The sequence below is a fragment of the Lycium ferocissimum genome, chromosome 11 (assembly GCF_029784015.1).
Source record: "Lycium ferocissimum isolate CSIRO_LF1 chromosome 11, AGI_CSIRO_Lferr_CH_V1, whole genome shotgun sequence".
Taxonomy (NCBI): Eukaryota; Viridiplantae; Streptophyta; class Magnoliopsida; order Solanales; family Solanaceae; genus Lycium; species Lycium ferocissimum.
Window position 1 is genome coordinate 8,666,767 of NC_081352.1, and position 9,218 is coordinate 8,675,984.

Genomic DNA, 9,218 nt, shown 5'->3' on the forward strand with positions numbered 1-9,218 from the left:
AAAACATGGATTAAAAAACTGAATTTTCTTTTAAAAAAATGAATTTTAAAACCTTTTTTAAAAAAAAATTGAAAATTTGTTTTTTTTTAAAACCCTTTTTGAAAAAGAAAAAAAATGAAAAATGATTTTTTTTTTAAATATGGAAAAATGGATTTGTTAAAAATATGGAAAACTTGATTATTTTTTTAAAATGTCTTAAAAAATCTTGATTTTCATGATTTCATTTTCTTAGGACACTTTTCTTTTTCAAATAAAATCCGGAAAAGTGTTTTTCTTGCCAAAATGTGAAAAAAACTGAATTTTTATAAAATTAATTATTTTCTTAACATGTGGAAAACCCGTTTTTTAAAACTAAATGTGGAAGACTAGATTTATTTTCAAATTTTAAGAAAATGCAGATTTTTAAGGAAAAAAAAAATTAAGTTTTCCCTTTTTTTATGTTTCACTCTCTCAAAGAGAGTGAAACGCACTCTCCTTGCCACATCAGCGTTTAGGGGGGTAATTATTCCATTTTAAATAAGTTTAGGGGGGTAATAGGGCCCAGGGAAAGGTAAGGTGTGTCGTAGCAACTTCGGGTATAGTTCAGGGGGGTAATAGTGCCTTATCCCCCAAAACTTTCCAAATTAGCTCACACTTGTCCGCTCATGTGAACTTGTGGGTTCAAATTCATACAAGCAACACATAATATGAGGAAAAGCAAGCAAAATAATAGTTAAAGTCTTATTTGTATGAAATCCGGTAGTCAAACCTTACTTGAAATGTAAAAATCCCCTCAAACGACCTCAACAACGGGTCCAAATTAGTTTAGGAAAATCAATCCCATAGTTTTAAAATGCCTCGAGATTAAGGTCAACTCTTGATCAACTCAGACCCGCCCCTCGAATCAATAGTCTGAAATTCAAAATTAATTGCATGGAGACGTTACCCATAAGCTATGGAGTCTAACTAAATAAAAATTAAATTATGATATCAATCAATAAAAGTGACAAAATAAACTCATTTTTGATAACGCATTCCACTCACCCAAATTTGAACAAGTTGAATGATGGCCTGTCCCAATATGTTGAACCCGATTTGACCCATCAAGTTACCAGGTCAAAACATCTAAAAGTAGAGTAATTTGAGAGGTTAAGATGCAACCCAGACTCGAACATAAAAATAACTTGTTTGACCAAATTTTCAAATTCTGCTCCGTTTGAAAAACTTTTTTTTTTTTTTAATCAAAAGTGCTATTCGAAAAAATACCTTTCGATTAGTAATTCGAGTTTGCCTAATCAATCTGCAAAATAATTTGCCAAAACAATTTCTAAAAAAAGCTACTTTTTTAGCTTTTGAAAAACAACTTCTACTACTAATCAAATTATTTTTTCCCTACAAACTTGAGCAAACACCTCAACTTTCCGTACGCACTTTTGGCTTCCCAAAAACTTGATCAAATAGGTTACAACCCAAATAAAAAGATCGAGAATTTAAATTGGAATAAGTTACCTAATAATTCAAGAATACTAAATTACTTTCACCATTTTTCTTCAAAAAGCAAAACAAAGAAGGATGGGAAGTCGGATCATGTTAGACGAGTTTGGTTATGACATGTTATTCAATGCATCTTGAGGCAACCCATTTTAACCAAGCAAACTTGGAGAGGTTTGGGTCATGTAATAGAGCATGATGTCGAACACATGATGAATGCACAATATACCCTTCAAGGTAATTATGTAAAATCATCATATGGGGCTAACAACATTAGATAAAAAGAACGACAGTAGATAAAGAATAAAACACATGCTGTTAGCTGAAACATTCTCTGTCGGTCTACAATCAACTGTACGTTCTCATGCAACAACCCACAACACCAATGGAAACATGATATAGATGATTATGATATCACACAAAGCTATTCTGTATTAGTAGTTATAGATTTTATAGAAGATAGCACAAGCAATGATGTTGCCACCGTTCATCGATTGAGCAAATTGTTCATCTCCTCCAACCAGGTTGAAGCAATTTCTCTGCAAACACAAAGGACACAAAATGTTATCACTGAACAGTTTGCGACATTACTCAATGACGCATCATTCCAAACTTGTTGGAGTCAGTTAAACAAATCCTCTATATCCAGACAGTGACATTATCAAGTTAATGAAAATTAATGAGCTGATAAGTAACTTTATTCCTGATTTACCTAAATGAACATTTCAACTAACATACAAGCAATAAAGAATGCACAAATTTGAGGTAGCTTTGCTCATCAAGTGTAAATTTAACAACTTACCATACCACTCAACAAGAAAAAAAAATTCCCTAAGACAAACTTGCGCAAGGGAGGTCCCTATTCTTAGTTTCTTACCATCTTTGGATGCTGACATTGATCTGTTGTTCTTGTTTCCACTTTTTCCGCTTGCTTGAATGGGCTTTTGCATCCATGCTGACAACGAGCTGAATTTTCCATTGGTAGAGGATGGTAGAGAATGACGCCGGACAACACCATTTTCAGCTCCATCTTCACTTACCTTAGGAGATCCTTGTGCTTTAAGCTTTGCCTTTGCAGATTCAGTGGAAGCCATATAACTCGGCACATTTGGTGTATTCTGTGAGATATTCTCACAATTGTCCTGCTTTGATGGAAGAGATCTCCTCCTCCTACCTCTCTCTTTACTAGTTTGATCTTCTTTGGGGATAAGCTCCTCATTAACAAATGGACTGTTCTCGCTCTTACCGACATTTTCCTCTTCTAACTGCTGTTGCTCAACTGTAGGATGATCATGCAACACCTCTTTTGGTTCTTCCACAACTACTGGCATAGGAGCTTCAGTCATAACTAACTTGTCAATTTCAGAAATTAAATCACTCGTTTTCTCAGGATAATTAACCACCACAAGTTCACAACATTAGAAGCTGAGGATATTGATGTTTTCGCCCAAGTTTGAACTGGAATAGGAATCTGTTGTGCCTCATCGGTTTCTGCTTCTGATTTTTCTGGAGGTGTTGCCACAGCTCCAGTAACTTTTCTTAAGTTCCGTTTGACCCTCTCAAGTTCATTTTGAGGTTGATCTTGAGCTGATTCTATCTGATGATTCGCGACTTTCCTTGTGTTACGTCTAGGTTTTTCAGGTTCAGAAGAACTTAAAATATTAGCATCTCCAGTTGCTGCAGAAAGAACCTTCCTGACACTCCGTTTTGGTCTTGCTGGTTCTTTCTCAACAGTCTGTATGCTTGCTTGTTTCTTCTGTGACTTTGGCTCGACAACTTTCTTTGGTTGTGGAAGTGGTTCCCAAAAGCGAGATAGTGACCAGCGTTCAAGCCACTGCCGAACTGAATTAGGTTCACACTCATCATAGTGAACACTCAAGGGCATGGCTATCAGCACTATAGCAAGAAGCTAAAACAAGAAACAACGGAACTGTCAAATTGAATTCATGCTTACAGAAATATTTTACTATTTACAAGTCATGAGTAACTACGTTCAGTTGTAATCCTTCGCATCAATTACGGAAAAAATATCCGTTAGAACTTAATGATGTAACATCATATGGTGTTAGCTTTTGTCATTTAAAGCCCCTCTGTGTGCTCTTTCTTCGCTTCTTCCTTTACCGTAAGGGTACTACTCTTTTCAGACTATATTCCCTGACAAATTTTAATATACCACGAACAGGAAGCTGAACGTCCTCTCAACTAGAGTCACCACTCTTTTCTAAGGATTGAGGCATCAAAGACTGATTCGGTACTACACAAATTTAGCTTTATCAGCAAATATAGTAGCACAGCACAACCGAGTAGGCACTACAAATTGACCTGAGAAAAGCACTATTATCACAGTGAAGACAAATAAAAAATATTAAGGGTTTATTGAAGATATAATCAAGTAAACATAAAGTGTGGTCTCTCTAACAACTTTATTATTTAGCTGAGATGGTCACACAAACTTCTACGCGGTACCGGAACAGGTAGAGGTCCTGGGTTCGAGTCTCACAGCCACCTGTTATCCAAAAACCTCCACGTGCTTGGCCCATGAAAAACAAATCATGCCCCCACGTGAAGAAGTGTTGAAGACATAATTAAGAAAATAAAAATGTTCCCTCTAACAGTTTAATCTTTTCATTTTTATATGTAACACACGCTTCAACCCAGTCAAAAGACCTGTTATACTTGTTCAAGCAAGGCAGCTTGCAGTAAAAATTGGAGATTATGCAGAGGAATTCAGGATTACTTGGGCACTTGGAGATTATGCAGAGGAATTCTTTCTGTTTTGTTTCATCCGAGGGAGAAAAGGTCAACAATACCTTGCAAACAAACGCACTAGCTGTTAGCTTTTCTGGCCTAACAGACTTGTTTACAATGCTTAGGTCCACCTGCTTAGCATCCTGGTCAAACAGAGTGCAAGGTCAGTCGAACAAACCAATTATATCACATGTAATAACGTATTCAAAGAAGGCAATTGCAGATAAACGCATAATCCAACTTTATATGACACTTCTCATTTTCTATCATCTAAGTGATTGACATACTATTAGAAACTTTGGCACTGTCAATCGTTCCTCTGAAAGGTTTTAAAAAATGAAAGCATAAATTTATATTTGAACACCTTAACCTTTGGTAAGATCGAGTCAGTCTCATGCTTATATCAATGCTTTACAAAACAAGGGAGAGAACAGAGCTGAGATGAACAAAGCAACAACAATGGGAACAGTGGCAAGAGATGAACACAAAAGCATTGAAATAAGACACTTTATCACAAGAGTTACCTTAAATCCTCCAGAAGTGTACTTCTTAAGGACCTGATGGGTCGGATCCGAAAGTCGAGTTTTTTGGCCACGAGCTAATGCCTGAACCCTAACAATTGCTTGCATGCAGTGTAGAGTAGCAACTGCCTGCCTTCTTACCAAGTGCCCGCGAATAAGTGCCTGGAGCTTTATAATGCCTTTAAGTGCTAAAAATGCCCGACGAGCCTGAGAAATGCTAACAAGTGCATACAGTTAAATTCCCCTTCAGCAAAAGAACGATTCAAGGTCGGTTATTTGCTTGTAATTAGAAGAAACTAATAGCATCGGAGCTTCTTCAATTTTTAAGTCCAACTAGTAACTCTACCTATAGCCGTTATTGAACGATGCAGGCAAGCAAGATATATGGATTAACTACTAGACTTGATATCGGATCCTATTTGAAAATTGATATGCATAAAGGAAACACCCCTCTTATCCGCTGCTCAAAGAAAAGTGAAGGAAAAGAAGTAAGAAAAACAAATACCCCCAGCTAGTGCATGTGAAGCTTGGACCATTATGAGGATGCATTTGTTCAAGTCTCCAATCATTGCTTGATTATTAATGCTCCTAGTATCACATAGAAAGTGGCAACGCAGAAGATCACGCAACGACAAAATAAACAAAAGGCTTTACATGTTGTTTACATTTTTAGAAACTTATACATATATGATTTGTACATGTCCGCTCAAAAAATATAATTTCTACGTGTAAGCTAAGAAAAACCTTAACCAAATGATACTAGAATAGTAATATGCAGTACAATCAACATTACCAAGTAACCCCTAAAAGCTGCTTGCGCTTTGGTTGCAGCTTGCTCTAGCCTTTTTAACTCGGCATCATCAGCTGAAATCGCTACCTTTGTAACTTGTGACTCTACATCTTGTGTCACAGAGGATAAATCAGCACTATCACACGATATGACAGTGCTTGTACCCTTCTCCAGTTCTGTGTTCTCAGACCCCCTATCGAAATTCTGAATTGGTGGATTAAGGGCAAAATCCTCCAAGGATGCCTTTGCAGCAGACCTTTTCTCACCAGTGACTTCCTACACGTGGAACACAAATTAAGATAGTAAGTTGTTCAAAAACATTTTTAAAAAAAAATCAGAAACAATTCTAAATCAAAATTACAGAGTACAAAGAAAAAGGAAACTGTTGGAGTAAAAAGTATTTCAAGAGAAACCATATAGCATAAATTGTTTGATCTAAGTAGGGGGGAAATTTAGGAAAATCTTATTTTGCAACTGATTTAATACTTCTTGTTCTTTAACTCTGATCAAGTTGATGTCCCTGTATGATAATTAAAAAAATCATGAAAAAAATCAATGAGTTCATAAGTATGAGAGAGGAGAGTGCTGCAGTCATCAGGTAAGATGATTATTAAGCAAGTCATGAAAGCTAATTGCCAAAAGGTCAAATCAAATACAAGTAACGCACTTATCATAAAAAGATCTAAAACTTATAATTATAAAAGCACGGCCAGATAGTAATTGTCATTCATTCAAGATTCATTAGTAAAATGGAAAACAACAGGAGCAGGAAGAAGAGAGAATATATTGTCTGACAACCAGCCCGATAACAATATCTAAGATCAGAAAATACTGAAAATTTCAGCACTAATATAGAATAAGAGCTTCTCACACCTTTGGCAAGTTAGACTTGGATGATTTTTTCCCAAAAAGCACAGATTTGATCCATTTTCCTGGAGACTTCCCCATGCTAAAAGCCTGATGCTGGGAATTACGGGACTTTAACTCAATCCTGCATAAGCTAAACAGACAAAAAGAGAAGAATGCTTTTAGAACTAAGTTAAATATGTGGTAGTGAGCACATATGAATATTAACGGCAAAGTTTATTTCCTATAACACTGTATAAAAGATGACTATCCATAGGAACCAAACTCTTGTGTACAAGAATCAGCAGCTCAGGGAAAATTAAGCAGCAGCTGTAAAAGGTGACCATCTTTTTCTCTAAGTCATGAAACTGCAAAAATCATATACTTTAAGATTTACATGTTGCGAATTCACTGTTGTCAGAGGCACGCTTGAGCCCTGAAGCGAGGCTCAAAACTTGTGGGTGCTTCGCCTCACTTAATTTGCGCTTCAGTGTCGTCTTCAAGGCTCTAAGACAAACTTTTCCTTTCAAATGAGCGTTTCCTAGAGAGGCGGCTCTAAACAATTGATATTTCACTTTATTTTTAAAAAATTCAATTTTTTTGTCCATATATTTGTCATTCATGCTTATTAGTCTTGGACTACACATATATATATTTGTATTTTTTTTTCCATTTGCGCCTTTTTCCATTAAAGTCCACGCTTTATTTGCGTTTTGCGCTTAAAGCACCAACATACCTTAGAGCTTTTTTGGTGCTTTTTGCTTTTGATAACACTGCAGTTGCGATGCAAGTGAACGTCTACAAAAGTATGTCGTAAATTTTCTTTGTTTGTCTACTCATCGATCTTGTGCGGCTAATTCAAGAACATTAACTGAGTCAGATTCTGGCTACCACAATTTTGTCCCTCGCGGGGAATCTATGATTCAACGCTGATCCAATTTCCGTAACCGAATGACATGTACCGGGATGATGACTTGCTGGAGACCTTAGATACTTGTGCAGGTACCACGGAAAAAAAGTAGCCAGTAACACTTTTTTGTGCACTATAGGAAAATTCTAGCAGCTAAGCTCTAATGACTTTGAGGTATTCGCATGTCTATAGACAATATTAAACACCATCATCCCAATTAGAGATGAACAGAGAGAGAAGGCACAAAAATTAAATTTTCAAGAAAAAAGAAAATTCAATATGACAATGAATTTCCACATGTTTTAAGTTAATACACGAGCTACAAACATTAAAAAACAAAATTTGAAGTTCCAATAATAACTACTACTACTAACATTGTTTCAGTTCCAAACAAGCTGAAGTAATTCACTAAAACAGAAATATGTAACTCAAAATGTGTATGCTAGAAATTAACTAAGTCACTGAAATTGCAAGATCTACACTAAAACCACAAGAAAGAGGTAAAATCATGTACAACTGAAGACATGCAGAACAATGGAAGGTTGTCAGATTAATGTGGTACAGACCTGAGTAAGTACCTGAAAATTGGAGGGGTTTATGACAGAAAAACTAGCATAGCTCAGCTGCAAAGAGAAATTCAAATTAGGAATTGAAGGGAAATATAAAGAAAGCAGGTGTTAGTAGTTTTTCAAATATAAGGAAGAGTAAAAAAGAGAAATAATGGTCAAAAACACATTAAAATTGTCATTTTTTTGCGAGTTTCACGCCCCAACTATTAGTTGTTCTCTTTTTATAGCTGAACTATTATTATTTATGTATTAAAACACAACTAATTGATAATTCAAGTAGGAAAAGGGAACAGTTCATAGTTGGCCTAGTCAGCTTTGAGGTATATTTTAATACATAAGTATTGATAGTTCAGGTAGTAAAAGAGAACAACTAATAGTTGGGGTCAGGGCGGATGCACTTAAAGAATGGGTTCAATCAAACCCCTAACTTTCGACGCGTAGCATTGTTTACCCCAAAATTAGGTAATAAGTTGAATTTGTAAGTGAGGTATAGGATATGTGGATACTTTAATCTTATTTGGATTAATGAAAAATGTATATGTGGATTCGTTTATAGATGACTTAAATATATGTAAATCGATGTGCCAATGATTTGGACGAATGTGTTTGTGTTATGGGTTTTTTGAGCTAGATATATACGTGTGTGTTACGGTGCAATATTGAATAATATGCTTAAATGAAGTTAATATCAAACAGGACCAAAACCGAGAGAGAGAGAGAGAGAGAGAGAGAGAAAGTTTCAATATAAATTCCAATACAATGTTTTGGATTCAAAAGCCTTAACCCTTAAAAGTAGTGGAAGTTGCCCCTATTTATAGTTTTATACTGGGCCTATATACATCATAAAACTCTTTAAGAATAAAGAGCGCTAATATGGATAAGGTTAGATCGTACGGTCCGACACCCGTACGACCGATCGTAATAGGCAAAACGATCTTCACACGTGGCAATTGAATAATCGATTAACCGACCTAACCCGCCACGATCATAATCCGATGAAGAAACCGACTAATCTGGACAAGAGGTTTGCCCCGAATAACCGTGTTGTCCGGGATTAATCTGATAAAGGCATTTGCCCCGAATAAATCGTACCTTACGCGCTTCTCCGCTTCGATCAAACACTCATCGATTCTCCCGTCCGAACGCCATGCTCGTTTTCTCCTTTTCCGGTTCCCCGATCCCACCTACGTCAAACATTAACCCTTTTTCCCTATACGGATAGTCCCCCCCTTTCCCACCCGGGCTTTTATAACGGGAATTTTTGGTCCGCCCGGGGTTCCTAGCTCGTTCTTTTTTTCATTTTGGGGGGAAGTTTTTACATCCTTCCGCCCCGCCACGTTTACCCCAAAACCCCTTTTTCAAAA

The 9,218-nt window shown here is 36.3% G+C and overlaps 1 pseudogene; it reads right to left on the reverse strand.

Moving 5' to 3' along the window:
• Positions 1 to 1,743: 1,743 nt before the first annotated feature.
• LOC132036263 (protein IQ-DOMAIN 31-like) lies at positions 1,744 to 8,292 on the reverse strand (annotated as a pseudogene).
• Positions 8,293 to 9,218: the final 926 nt, after the last annotated feature.